Source organism: Berghia stephanieae, chromosome 10, assembly GCF_034508935.2.
Source record: "Berghia stephanieae isolate SIO BIC M18660-M18661 chromosome 10, UCSD_Bste_1.3, whole genome shotgun sequence".
In the NCBI taxonomy this organism is placed as follows: Eukaryota; Metazoa; Mollusca; class Gastropoda; order Nudibranchia; family Aeolidiidae; genus Berghia; species Berghia stephanieae.
The window spans coordinates 10,349,676-10,363,893 of NC_088369.1; the positions used below are offsets into that span (position 1 = coordinate 10,349,676).

General features: G+C 33.8%; 1 long non-coding RNA gene across 1 annotated transcript in view; it reads left to right on the top strand.

Moving 5' to 3' along the window:
• LOC144980488 (uncharacterized) overlaps positions 1-13,905 on the top strand; it is a 145,991-nt gene extending 132,086 nt beyond the window's left edge. The window contains exons 3-5 of the long non-coding RNA XR_013646904.1: positions 7,719-8,103; positions 8,645-13,062; positions 13,290-13,905. This is a non-coding gene — a long non-coding RNA (uncharacterized LOC144980488). The remainder of the gene's footprint in view (positions 1-7,718; positions 8,104-8,644; positions 13,063-13,289) is intronic.
• The last annotated feature ends 313 nt before the right edge of the window (positions 13,906-14,218 follow it).

Sequence of the window (14,218 nt, forward strand, 5' to 3'; positions counted from 1 at the left end):
CTTACATAAAATATATTTGTTGGTTGCTCACTCTTGTCATGAAGATATCAGACAAAAGGATAATAATAAACCATTGTTTTATTTTATTATTGACTGTGATTTAATAAAGATCTTGCCAATGCTTTTTTGTTTTGTTTGTTTGTTGCTTTAGGTCTCTTCCAACACAATTGAGGTTATATGAGAGACCGCTGAAACAAAAAAACAAGCAATCTAACAAAAATAGTACAAATGTAAATCAAAATCATAACCTAAAGATATCATAAGCTAAATTATAAATAACCAAGAACAAACAGGCAGAAGATTTACAGAAAAAAAAATATCCCCTGTCAAAAATACAATCACAAACCAAAGAAGCAGGATAGGCTAGTAAAGAGAAGAAGAAACGACATCACTATCGGATCGTACACCCATGCGAACATCATAGGTATATGATTCAAGGGTGATGCTCCCATCCAACCACCCGCCTTGCCAATGCCCTTGAAAACATGCACCCAAATTTTGCAGAGTATTACTTGTATCTAGCACCACAATTTAACAGCTAAATATTGTATATATATATATATATATATATATATATATATACATTGAATCGAAACTTAAGATAAATCTTACAAACTATGCAAAAACCTGTTTAGTTTTGTTTTCGGGGTTAAAATTATAGTGTCTTTCTTTTAGCTAATGTTTCAATTTTTTAGCTAGAACTGATTAGAAAATTAAAAAATAAAAAAATAAAAACACCCTGTATTATCATCATCATCATCAGCATGGCCGAGGAGGCAAGTTCAGCTCTGTGCATAAATAAGTCATGTCAAAATCATAGTCACAATATTAATATTAATGTATCCCTCTCTGTCACTGTCATCGTTGTGGTAGCTCTCAAGTCGATAAATCACTACTTCACAAAAAGATTGTACTAGTACTACTTACTATCAATACATCAGACAGGGATCGGATATTATACCCAATTAAAGGTCTGAAAAAAAAAGTATGTATGAATGAAACAAAGCCAGAGAAAGCAAGAAAGACATATTATTTAAGATTTTTTAAAATCAGCCTGTCTCCACTACCAGTCAAGGCAGGTTGAATTTTCCATTCTTGCTTTGACTGACACTGACAGTTTCATACACACTTTTTTCTTCACATCTTTATCTTACACCAACCAGGGCCAGCCGGCTCCCTAATTTGTCACTTCGATATTCTACACATTTGGTTTACCCATGCAGTGCCCATCAATTAGTGTGCTGGGTGGCATCAAATTGAAAAGACCCTCCTCCCTCCTTATTTTTATTTTTTTTGTTTGTTTGTTAAATGTTGAAAAACTTCTTGGTTTGTGTCCCATTCTATCTGGTTATCATTATTTTGGTATATCAGGGGGCACTACACAGTTACGAACAGCCCAAAAATTAAAAAAAAATTAAAAATATAAGGAGTCTTTCAATTTTACAACATTCATCAAAGTATCGGATGGACACAAATTATGTGTGGGGATTAACTCACTCAGCCCTAACACCGACTATAACCGTACTTTACCCCATTTTTCTGAAACAAATTATAGGCGTAGTATCAAAGATAATGTTTTTTATATTTACATATAAATGGAAGTTGAATAAAACTATCTATGCACATGCTCATTTTTTATACCTTTTTTATTCCAATTTTGAAAAGTTGCAAAAATCTCTAGAAATGAGTGAGTTTACCAAACGTAACCTTTACCTATTTAGCTTAGCCTTTTTCCATTTTCTCTCTCACTAAGTCTTTGAAGCAATAGTTATAAAATAGTGGATACTGGATTTATGGGACTGGGACGGAACCAAGTCCATTCTCACTCAATAATTTTCAGAATTGGTAAAATGTATTTTCCAGTTTTGTGATAAATTATGAAGACAAGGACAGAAAGCAATATGGGAAAGGAAAACAGATAAAGGGGGATAAAAGATTCAGAAAGTGACATTCCCAGTCCCAGCCTGCAAGTGTAGTCAACGACACCTTGCTAAAAATAGCAAAATTAATATCAAATCCGTCTCATCCATGCAAATAACAGTGGCAACAAATCTTTTATTTATGGCGCTTGTAACACGTTTAGGTCATATCAGCGCCAGTAAACAGGAAGAAAATTGGATAGTAAAAACATTCTAGATGTATTACAGTTAAAAGGACTTGAGAAAAAAGTAAGACATAGGGGAAATGGTTCAAATAGGGAACAGATGTAGATTCCAAGAGCACACTATCAGGGAGAAAACCTTGAATTTACGTCGCGTTTGACTTGAGTAGTTTTTCGAGCATGATTTTTCAATGTGTCAGAATTAAAATGGATAGAAGATCCCAGTGATCCGCTGAGTCCCCCTCAGTCCAATAACTGTCTATTCTGCAGTTCAATGACAAACTGTCTTTGCCTGACATAATAGATGATTTGTTTTTACTGTTTGTTTTTTAGGGTTTTACGGCGCTTGCAACACATTGAGGTCATATCAGCGCCAGTAAATCAAAAAGGATGAAAATGGGAAAGTAAAAAGTTCTAGAATTACAATTAAAGTACCCAAGAAATGCAAGACAAAGGGGAATTGGTTCAAATCGGGAACAGATGTAGATCAGATTCCAAGAGCATACTATCAGTTTGAGATCACTAAATGTCTCATCCAGACACAAGCACAGGTCCCTGCCAAGAGGAAAACACTCAATTGTTTACAACTCATACATATGTAAAAGGAAAAATAATATAATTGATAAACGTGAAGCAACAGTATGGTGGCTAAAATATTAATTGACATTTTGACAGTGTACAGCAGTACTGCATTTTAAACAAGAGGATGAGAATGAGATTTTTTTTTTTAAATCAGGAAAGTGCATATAATATTTATAATAAAACCAGTCCATTCGAAAATAATGGCCATTTCAGATTCGAATTCATTGACATTATTAAACACTATTGTCATTGTTTTGTTTCTAAGGGTTTTACAGTAGGTACTTGAATTGCGACACGTTTAAGACATTTCCAGTGATAGTAAAAAGGAAGAAAATGAGATAGTCAAGTCAAGAGAACACGATCAGTGTACTTAAGTTTGAGATCGCCTAAAAGTCTCATCCAGACATGAGCACAAGATCCCACTAAGAAGTGGAACACACTCAAATGTTTACAAGTTATAATTAGTACAAAATAGAGAGTTGATTTACAAGGATTAAAAAAATAAAAAATATTTTAATCCTAAAACTTACACCATAGATTTGACTGTTCCCTCCTCAGCCAAAGACTCTGGCAAATGCCAGGACAAAACCAAGTAATCCCATTCCAAGACAAGACAGAAAGCAACTCAGAAAACAGATATAGGGGGACAGAAGACGCAGCAAGTGACCTCCTGCCCCACCAAGGGCTTTGATGATATACAATCATTTGCACTTAGGTATAGAAATACCCCCAAAAAATAAATTTTATCGGTTAATTTGAAATCCAAAGGACAAGTCATTATCTATGACTGTAATTTCAAACATATATATTTTAATTCAAGCAAAGCGACTTAATAAAATGAAATGACGTTGGGCACAATGTATATTGAAATAAGTACGTTCATTGCCTCCCTTTATGTCAGGGTGCAAGTGAGAAGATTTCTCTTTACACTTGAATTAGATGTCATATCTATATATTATTGTCAACAACTCAAAGTGAATACCTACGCCGCTAGACAAAAAAAAAAAAAAGGAATATGTACAAAAATGTGTCTGAAGAAGGGTAATGAACCTGAAACGTTCTGTGTTTGGTATTTTGTTCTTTTTTGTTTGTTTTTTAAACTATTACATCATTTTTATGTACATTTATCAACACCTCATTCAGTTTATTTATGTGACTTTGAGGTCCTGGTTATAGAGTGACATGTTGCTTGTGACCTGTGGTTCAAAGGTGTTTTGGTCTAAATGTGGGCGACCCAAGGTTGAGTCTTTGTAAAAAAAAAAAAAAAGCTCTTGTAAAAGGCTTTTCCAGGACATAGAATAACAGGCCAGATCATTGTTGCTGATGCCGAGTACTACAAAAAAATTGTAGAAATACGAAATTTTTTTGGGCTCCAGCTACAGAACAGCATTCGCTTCTTTGACTCAATAAATATTGTTGAAAAGGAAACTTTAGCTCCTCAGAACCTATATTATTCAGGACTTTGAAGCATTTTGGATCATGATGAGGGCAAATTATTTATTTCTAAAGCTATTTAAAGTGACTTTTTCTTTTTTCCCTTGGAAAATACGAATTTTTTGAAATTCCAAGTAGGCAGCTCTGTACATACAGGGTCTTATAACAGGCTTATCTCGTTCAAGAGAGTTTCATGCCACGTCCTAAATACTCAAGTGTTGCTGTTTGCTTGAGCATTGATATGAAACAGGGCCAGTCAAAGCAAGAAAGAAATATTTTTTTCTTGGTATTTTTCTTTCTTGCTTTGTCTGGGACTGTTCCATATACACTTTTTCAGACCTATACCTTACACCAGTGCCTGCTCTCTCATATCTCAGCTTGAGCAATGAGTACATTTAGTGGATATTGTGTGGTTTTTATTTTGTTATGATGTAAATACCATTAATTTCTGCCATCGGGGAGAGAGTGAAGATTCAGTCAGTGATTTCAATTCAAAGACACATGAATCCCTTTTTTAAAAATTTCCATTTTCAATAATTGATTAAGGAAAAAGTAAACTGAACGCAATTCTTTTTGCTTGATGGGGAAGTATGGAGTCAGCATTTTAAGGTTGTAACCAGATTTCAAAATGACAACATTTTGATTTGTTAGCCAGTGTGTCTATTTTTATTTAAGTTAATCATTTGAAGTAGTTTTCGGTGTGACCACTTTTCACGGAGGCTAGAGGCTACAGAAGCCATTGACATGAGATTATTTGGTCTGTGGGTTACATCGCACTTGCTACACTTTTAGATCATATCAGTAGCAGCAAAAGGACGAGATGATGAAACAGAGAAAAGAATTAAATTTAGCTTACACGAACTTGAGAAGAAACAGACTAGGGGGACAAGCTCAAAAGTGATAAAAAAAATAGATCCAAGAGCAATCTACTTTTATAAATTATTTTTTAAAAATTATGCCCTTCCACCCAACATCATAAGATATCGTCACCTAGGCATTCCTTTATACCTGGTCAGAAACCACTGACTCTAATCTAACACTGCACGGGTTCTCAGCTAAAAGGGATACACTCAAATGGTGAAAAATGCATATGATATTAAAAACAAAACAAAATCATGGAGATGTTTTATGCAGGGAAAGAATATCATCTCTCTCAAAAAAGAAAAAAGATCATCTATTCACCCATTTCCCTCTATCAGAAAAAGAATCCAGACAGGACCTGGGCAAAACCAAAGGATCCACGATCCAATGCTAAAACTAAAACAGAAAATGAATAAACGATTTTTTAAAAAAAGGAATAGAAGATAAGGTTAAAATTCCCCCTGGCTCAAAGGGCAAACATCTGCCAACCTTGAGGGGATCTCCAATCTACTGGATAATAATGCCATTCGTATCTTGACATAATACATTTTATAACAAATCTGATTACATTTTTAGGGGTTCTATGGCACTTGTGACACTTTTAAGTCGTTTTAGCGCTAGTAAACAGGAAGATGATAGAATAGCTATAAGATCAAATTCTAGCTATAAAACCAAAGAAAAAATAAACCTTTAAAACCAAGGGAGACTAATTCATCAGAGATCAGATGAGGACCCAACAAGAATACAATACTATCGCTATACATTCAGATGGCTACCAATAAGAATTAATTTTCTTTAAAGAGGCTTTACAGTGCTAGCGACACTTCTAGGTCATATCATCACCAGTTAAAAGGAAGATGACTGGGAAAAAGTTGTAGATATGAAGTTGAAAGCACCAAAGAAAAGTCAGACAAATAATACGGAACAGAGGATTCCACGACAGTTCCATCAATGTGCCTATTTTGACATGACCTAAAAGTCCCATCCAGGCACAAGCAAAGGATCGCGCTATGAAGGATACATTCAAATGTTTACAAAGTACTTGTTTTATGTTTTTAAGGGTTTTACAGCATTTGCGATACTTTAAGGTTATTTCAGCACCAATAAAAAGGAAGAAAATGGGATAGTCAGAGCAATTTCATTCCAGAACAAAAACAGTCAGAACTCGGAAAGGGAAAATAGATAAAGGGGGATAGAAGACAAGACAAAAGTGACCTCTACGTCCACTTTGAGGAGGTCAGGAGACCACAATCAGGGTTACAAAAAAAAAAGAAAAGAAAAAGATTAATCCTAAAATCCTAACAATGACATAATTAATCATAGAGGCATGCATTACAATGAAAACCATATCTCTCTCAAACTGCAATCCATTTGACTGTCTCCCTGTAAGCAAAAGACTCCATGCAGGATTCACCCAAAAACCAATGGATTCCTTTCAAGAACCAAGACACAATGCCAAGTTGAAAGGACATTTGATTTAGAGGGGGGAAAAGATGAGATAGCAAGGTTGTGTGTGGACCAGCTTAGAATCCACCGACTCAGGGGCAGCCAACATGCCTACGCCACCACCTTAAGGGGAATTCTAAACACCACTGATTAGAACATGTATTTTGTTTCAAAACGGTTTCAAGATATATAACATCTTATATAATGTACAAAAGACCTTATGGAAGAACAAGGTCACTACAGCAATTGCATGAAAAGGAAATGAAATGAAAATGAAAAAAACAAAAAAAAAACAAATGTTGGGCAATGTTAGTATTACACATTTTCTTTTTTTCCAAAGTGAACCAACTGTGTATTATATACAATGAATCAAAGTCTAAAGGTCAGAGTTCATCATCTTTGTCTAAAGCTCAAAGAATAAAGGTCATAAAAGATCTTCAGATAAACATGGCAAAACCACATCCGGTAACTTTTTACTCAATCGACTGCATAGAACTTGTTGTATCTCCTCTACATTATAGGAATAATGTTGTAATTGTAAATTTGATTCAAAATGGTGGTGTAGAGGAAGTGGGATGGAGGGAGGGGGTTTGTATTACTGGAATGAAGTCGATCGATTATTATCAACCTGAAAGAGTTTCAACCATTCACTTAAAGCTAAGACTAGATGATTCAAACCCTGACCAATTGACAAGCATGTGTTGACATTTCTGATGAAATCAGATTACAGGAGACAAAAAAGACATTGAGTTATCTTTTCGAAACATGCCTCCCAATCATTATAGATCTGCCACACCAAATAATTCTAAGAAAAATGAAACATTTTCTGTTTGTGGAGGAAATAAACATCTCCCAAAATGGAGGATACAAAATCTTTTGAAATGAGTAGTTGAAAAACTTCTGAAAACAGAACTAAACATCCAGCTTATATGTGTCACTGCATAACATAATCAGTCGGAAGGGGAAAATTTTGGATTTGCATTTTTTTAAATTTTAATTTTCTGAAAGAATATGCTCCCCAGAGCATTTAAATCTTTATTTGAAGTAAATCGGGTGATTTTCATAAAGTTATGGTCAGATGTATGGGAAAGGTATCCAGTAACTTTTCTCAAATTTCATACGTTTTCAACTTGACTAGTTGTAAAAAAAATATTTAGAAGTGAAATTAAGCTTTAATATTTCCCGAAGACCTACAAAAAGGATTGATTTAATCATTTATGACAAGAACTCTTTTTGATAAAAATTGACCTAACTAAATTTGGCAATATCTCAATTCAAACCTTTTCACCGTCAGACTGATTATGTAATTCACTGTAACATATTATAATAAAATAATAACAAATACTAATATGATCCAAAATCAGTAACATCAAATTTTTTTAAAAGGGAGACAGATCTATACTTGAAATGCATAACGAAAATCAAACCGTTTATCAAAGGGGACGTTTCTGACCCCGAGTTTCCAATTTATATTTCACCAATGAATATTGCAAACCATATGAATCTTAATGACTCAAAATTGACAAAAAACATTTGGTTACAGCAGCTGGTATTGCAGAGAAGCCCACTCTGATCGTACATGTAGGTTTGCTTTAATCCCTTTCATGGTGTAACGGAATTTCTTACATTTGTCTTGTCATATCAGCAGACATGGCAACTTTCAAATGGAGACCAGAGCTGTTTTTTTGTTTTTAAGGGTTTTACTGCGCTTGCAACACATTTAGGTTATATCAGCGCCAGTAAAAAGGAAGAAAATGGGATAGTAAAAAGTTCTAGAATTAAAATTAAAGCACTCAAGAAAAGTAAGACAAAAGGGTAACTAGGAACAAATAGGGATCAGATGTAGAATCCAAGAGCATACCACCAATGTACTTAGTTTGAGATCACCTATAAGTCTCATCCGGACACAAGCACAAAATCCAACAAAGAGGAAAACACTCAAATGCTTACATTATACATTAAAAATAAATATAATGATACATAACAGAGAGATGATTTACAAGGAAAAAAATATCATCTCCCAAAACAATAACTATGCATTCGACTGCTTCCCTCCCAGCCAGGACTCCGAACAGGGCCAAGTAATCTCATTCCAAGACAAAGACAGAAAGCATGTTGGAAAATAGATATAAGGGGATAGAAGATACAGTATGTACCTCCCTGCCCACTATGGGAGGTCAGGATCCCCACCCAGTGGAGAGCAGAGCTGCTATTCTCCAGGTGAAAAGGGTAAGACTAAGACATGACATCAGTTAGAGTGAATTCAAATCGCACCATAAAAAGGTTAAAGCATTTTGGCATCCAACGGCATTTATGATCAATGAATGTCAAAATATCACAAACCTCATAATATTGTAGAAACACTCTCTTGTTTGAAAATTCCTCCTAAAATATCATGTTGTTACTATTTCTTTGTTTTAAAGGGTTTTACGGCACTCGCAACACATTAAGGTCATATCAGCGCCAGTAAAAAGGAAGAAAATGGGATAGTAAAATTGAAATTAAAATTAAAGCACCCAAGAAAAGGTAAGACAAAGGGGAATTGGTTCAAATAGGAAACAGATGTAGATTCCAAGAGCACACTATCAAGTACTTAGTTTGAGATCACCTAAAAGTCTCATCCAGACACAAGCACAGGTCCCAACTAAGAGAGTTACACTCAAACGTTTACAAATCATATAAAATATGTGAAAAACAATACAGTGCATAACAGAGAGATGATTTACAAGGAAAAAAATATCATCTCCCAAAACTCTTTACATTTAACTGTTTCCCTCCCAGCTAGAGTATCCGGCCAGGGCCTGGACAAAACCAAGTAATCTCATTCCAAGACAAAGACAGAAAGCGTGTTGTTAAAAATATATAAGGGGATAAAAGACACAGGAAGTGCTATGGGAGGTAAGGAACTCCACCCAGTAAAAATTCCTTCAAAACTTCATTAATTTGAACAGAGGTTCCTACAATATCATAACGATTGGGGGCTTTCAAACTGCAATTTTTTATCAATAAGCGTTGAAGATAAACAAAAACAATTATCTCATTTCATATTTGTTTTAAGTCGTTTAACAGCACTATGTGACATCTTTAGGCCACATGAGAGATGGTGAAAGGGAAGAATAAGGGACAGCGAAAAAATTATAGATCTAGAAAAGAGTTTCGTTCCAACAAAGAGAAAGTAAAAAAAAGAAGGGAATATTAGATCAAATAGAGAATAGAAAAGAACCCGAAGAGCTTTCTGTGTATTAAGTCACAAGTCTGAGACTATTCGAAATTCCTAGCAAGACAAAGTCACAGGATCTTTTTTTCTTATTTTTTTTATCTCTGCAGTAAAAGTAAAAGCTCTCCATCTCCATAGTCCCATACATATAAAAAATTTTCAAGCTCTTGTAGTGACAAATGTTGTGTTTTAAGTCATTCATTTTTTTTTTTAACCCAATATCTAGACAGCAGTGTTCTTGTTTGCCACTAAGTACTTTTAATGATTTACAAGAAAGGGGGGAACAAGTTAATTTCCCATAAAACATAATATGACTATTTCCCATTCAACATTAGAACCCACCCAGAGTCTGGGCAAAATCAAATAGTCTCATTCAAGTCCACACTGACAGAAAGCCCTGTGGAAGAGGAATACAGACGTGAGGGGATAGAAGAGACAGCAAGAGTTGACCTCCCTCAGTGCTGCATGGGGGTAGGTATAGGAAACATCTTCCATAACATAATCTTTTCGAGTTTTATTTTTGTCCATTGACAAAAGATGGTATATTGAAGAATGCCCAGCTTTAGATCAATGAAAATTTATATTTTGGTTATTTTATTCTTATTTTCTTCTTCAAATTGGAAGAAAAACTTTCAATTCTAAATAAACATTTTTTTTTCCAGCAAAAGGATATTTTCTATAAAATGACTCAATCAAATGTCAAATGGATTAAGCTGGGCATCCTAAAACATGGTTTATTTTAAAAGATACTGTCAGTCAAAGGCAAAGAGGCATAAATATCAACATGCAAACACCTTCCAGATGAACACGAGTTATTTCTTCATCAAATCAAAAGCAGAGTGTGACAATCCAAGTGTCAAACTTTTTATCATATCAAGGCTTTGTCACTCACAGAAACATGGACCCGAATTTCTACCATGGAAATACTTGAAAATTTAGGACAAAAACTGCTCTGCATAAAAAAAAAAAAGCCTAAATAAGAGGAAATCTGGTTCGTGTCCAAATTCGATAAGCATATTTTAAAAGTAATTTACCAATTATTACCCTTTTAGGTGTTTGACGCTTGAGATGTAGTGTACGTATTTGCCAATGAATAACAGATCAGATTGTGATAGTGATAGGCAAAATGACCACTCATGTCTAGCCTATGCCTATATCGATTCAATTCTATCCCAGTTGTGTTTTTTAAGTTACAAATAACAGTGTGGTCTATCCTATATTTACCAAGTTATAAGTAACTTTATAAGCTTCTTTTCTTTAGCTTCAAATCTTTATAAAAAAATAATTTCAAAATTTCAACAGCATTAGCTATTCATTTTAATCATGCAATGATTAAACAAAATAAATAAATAAAAGGAATTAAATTGTGAAATTTCTTATTAAGTCTAGAACCACCACTGCCTTGAGACCAATGATCAACAGTTCAGAAACACAACATGAGACTGAGAGCACTAAATCCTAAAGACTAAGAAATTAGTCATTAGAATTTAGGACGTTCTTTTCTCTTCATAAATTTCTCTCTAATCTCTCCAAACTCCAAGATCCTTGCAATAATGTAATGCAAGTTATGCAGTTGGCGAGAAAGAGTGTAAAATATTGAGAAATACTTATTTCTCAATTAAAAGAAATATATAACATACAAATTTTTAAAAAACAAAAAACAACAACCAAAACCAAAAAAAAAAAAAAAATAGATAAGAGGAGAAAACGAATAAAGTTGGAAAATTTCAAATCAAACAATAAGAAAAAAATATGTCCGTACAGTCAACAAAACCCCCAAAGGGTGTGCCGTTAACATGTATGACATGACATGGACAAAGATTTCACAGTAAACATCTATTTGACATGACAGACAAAAGACAATACCATGCCGAAGAAAAAAAAAAACAAAAAAAAAGTAAAAAGAAAAAAAAAAGAAAGAAAAAAAACAACTGCTACTCTGCTGTACTCTGAAAAAAAAATTAAAAAAAATATTCTGGCCAGAAAATTAATCCTTCAAATAATCGATCAATCAAAATAACTTTCATCTTGTAAAAACTCTCAAACCTGTGACTTTTAAATATGTTTTTTGGTTTTTTTTTGGGTTTTTTTCAGAGTTGGCAGTACTAACTATGACCGTTTTGAATTGAACTTTGCCAGAGGCAAAGGTTGTAGGTCATGAAATAGAAACCAGGTACTTGCCGATTTCCAACAAATTTGATTCCTCTAATCTATATGACAAATACTCATAATATGAACAATACACATTTTAAACAGATTCATAACAATTTTCCTAAGCCAAAATATTTAAATACAATGGGTTGATAAAAAAAAAAAAAATTAGAATAATAATAATTGGTATGAATACACAAATATTTTTGAAAATAATAAATTAAACATTTAAAAAATTGTAGTAAAACAACAACAAAACAAAGTGACGACAACAAGAAAACGTTAATGGATATGCATGTATCAAGAATCAAAGATTCAACGGTGTATCAGTGCACAACACAGCTGGACTTCCATAGCTTACTACTATTCCAACACCTTATCTTACAGTGAAGAAAATATTTTTTATCAACCTCTAAATAAGACACCAACCATCCTATGCATTGCCTTTATGCAAAACTGACATCTAGAATAAGGTACTACAATTAGATTAGATTGTAAATCAACATGTCTTTAGAAGCACAAAATGCTTTGTAATGTGCTGGGGAGATTGGCAATTTGCTGGGTTTATTTGATTCATGTATCCAAATCACAAAACTTGATTTATTTAACTAGCATTGATGATACGATTAGCACAATCCAAGCATGTAACAGCACTATCCTTCTAAATTCTAAATAAATAAGACAATCTATTGCTTCTATGTGATGCTGACAATAAATTATGATCCAGATCTTACAACAAAATTTGTAACTGTTACGATCATCATTATGTCTACAGAGTACAAAATGCTTTAAAAGTCTGCCTCACAAAGCACAAAACTGTATTTAATTGTGATAGAATCTGCAAAGCCCAAGGCAATGTTCACCAATTAACAGCCATACTCTGGAAAGAGATGTATTTAAAAAATAGACCAGAAAACTCGTCCTTCAAATATCGATCGATTTACAGAACCCTCATCTTGGAGGAAAAAAAAACAAACCAAAAAAAAAACACCTCTCAAACCTGGGACTTTAAAGAAGACCGTGAAGTCCCAGGTTTGAGAGTTTTTGCCACGATTGAGGGTCATTTAAATCTATCGATATTTGAAAGACGAGTTCTCTTGCCAAATTTTTAAATACACGAGTTTTTCTCGAGTACGACAGTTAACTGGTTAATGACAATAATACAAAGGTATATCACAAAAAACTACCAACTACCCTATATCAGCCATCCATCTGGGATTGTGCTATCTGACAGTAAGTTTATAGGGAATGAGATTAGTGGAAGAGTAGCGTCCCTTGATTGGACGTCACCCATTGTCTGTGACGTCACCGGCGGAAAAGTTATTAGAGAGAGAACGTCATGTTGGTTGTGCGCACGCGTCTCTCGAGGACCGCGAGGACGAGAGGCGCATGTGCACAACCAACATGACGTTCTCTCTCTAATAACTTTTCAGCCGGTGACGTCCAATCAAGGGACGCTACTCTTCCGCTAGTCTCATTCCTTATATGGAAATCCAGCCATGGAGTGAAGTCCAAACCATTAGAATGGCAATGAGAGGTGGATACTATTCATGTACATCATTTATACACACCTGCCACATATGACAAACTAAACAAATATGCACATTTTGTGGAGTTTTTTATTTTAAAAATCTGAATTTGAAGATTAACACTGATAATGAACAAAAATGCAAGTTTTTTAAAAGCCATTATTTCTATGGATTATTATTTGTAAATGATTTTGAATCGATTTGGTGTGTTCTTCAATTTGGTCACTTACCCATTACCGACTCAAAAATACTAAATCACGTTTCATTACTGTTCCTCAATTTTTTTTTGGTGTCAAGAGGAAAATATCTAAATTTGTCCAAATCCAACCATAAAAAAATTCGGTATCTCCCGATTAAATCTGTGCATGTGGCAGGTGTGTTTATAAATCATTGGTTATCTGCAGGTTAAATCATAAATCTCTCAAAAATTATTTACTTTAGCCTGGAAATTCATTTCTTTATTTGATTCTCTTTTTTATTTTTGCCAAAATGAATTTTTTTTTTTATAAATCAGTCAAAAAAAAAAAAGAAAAAGAAAAAAAAAAAAAAAGAAAAGAAAAGAAAAAAAAAAAAAAAGAAAAAAAAAGGTTAAAATTTTTACTTTTTTTTTTCTTTGGGATTATGCGATTATGAGTTGACAGATAATCCAAACCTGTCAGATAGATGTTGGCACCTGAACAGGATTTGACAAATCAGTATTGGTGGCAACATTACACAACTGAATTTGCCACCAAGACTTTTAACATTATTTTTTAACCCTTTAATGACAAGGCACAAAATCTTTCACATTAAGATTTCTCTATTCGTAACGACATATATCCAAGCATTTCAATGGAACTGAACAGCAACAGTAAACAAAGATGCAAACTCATGATGTACATGAAGCCAGAGTCACAA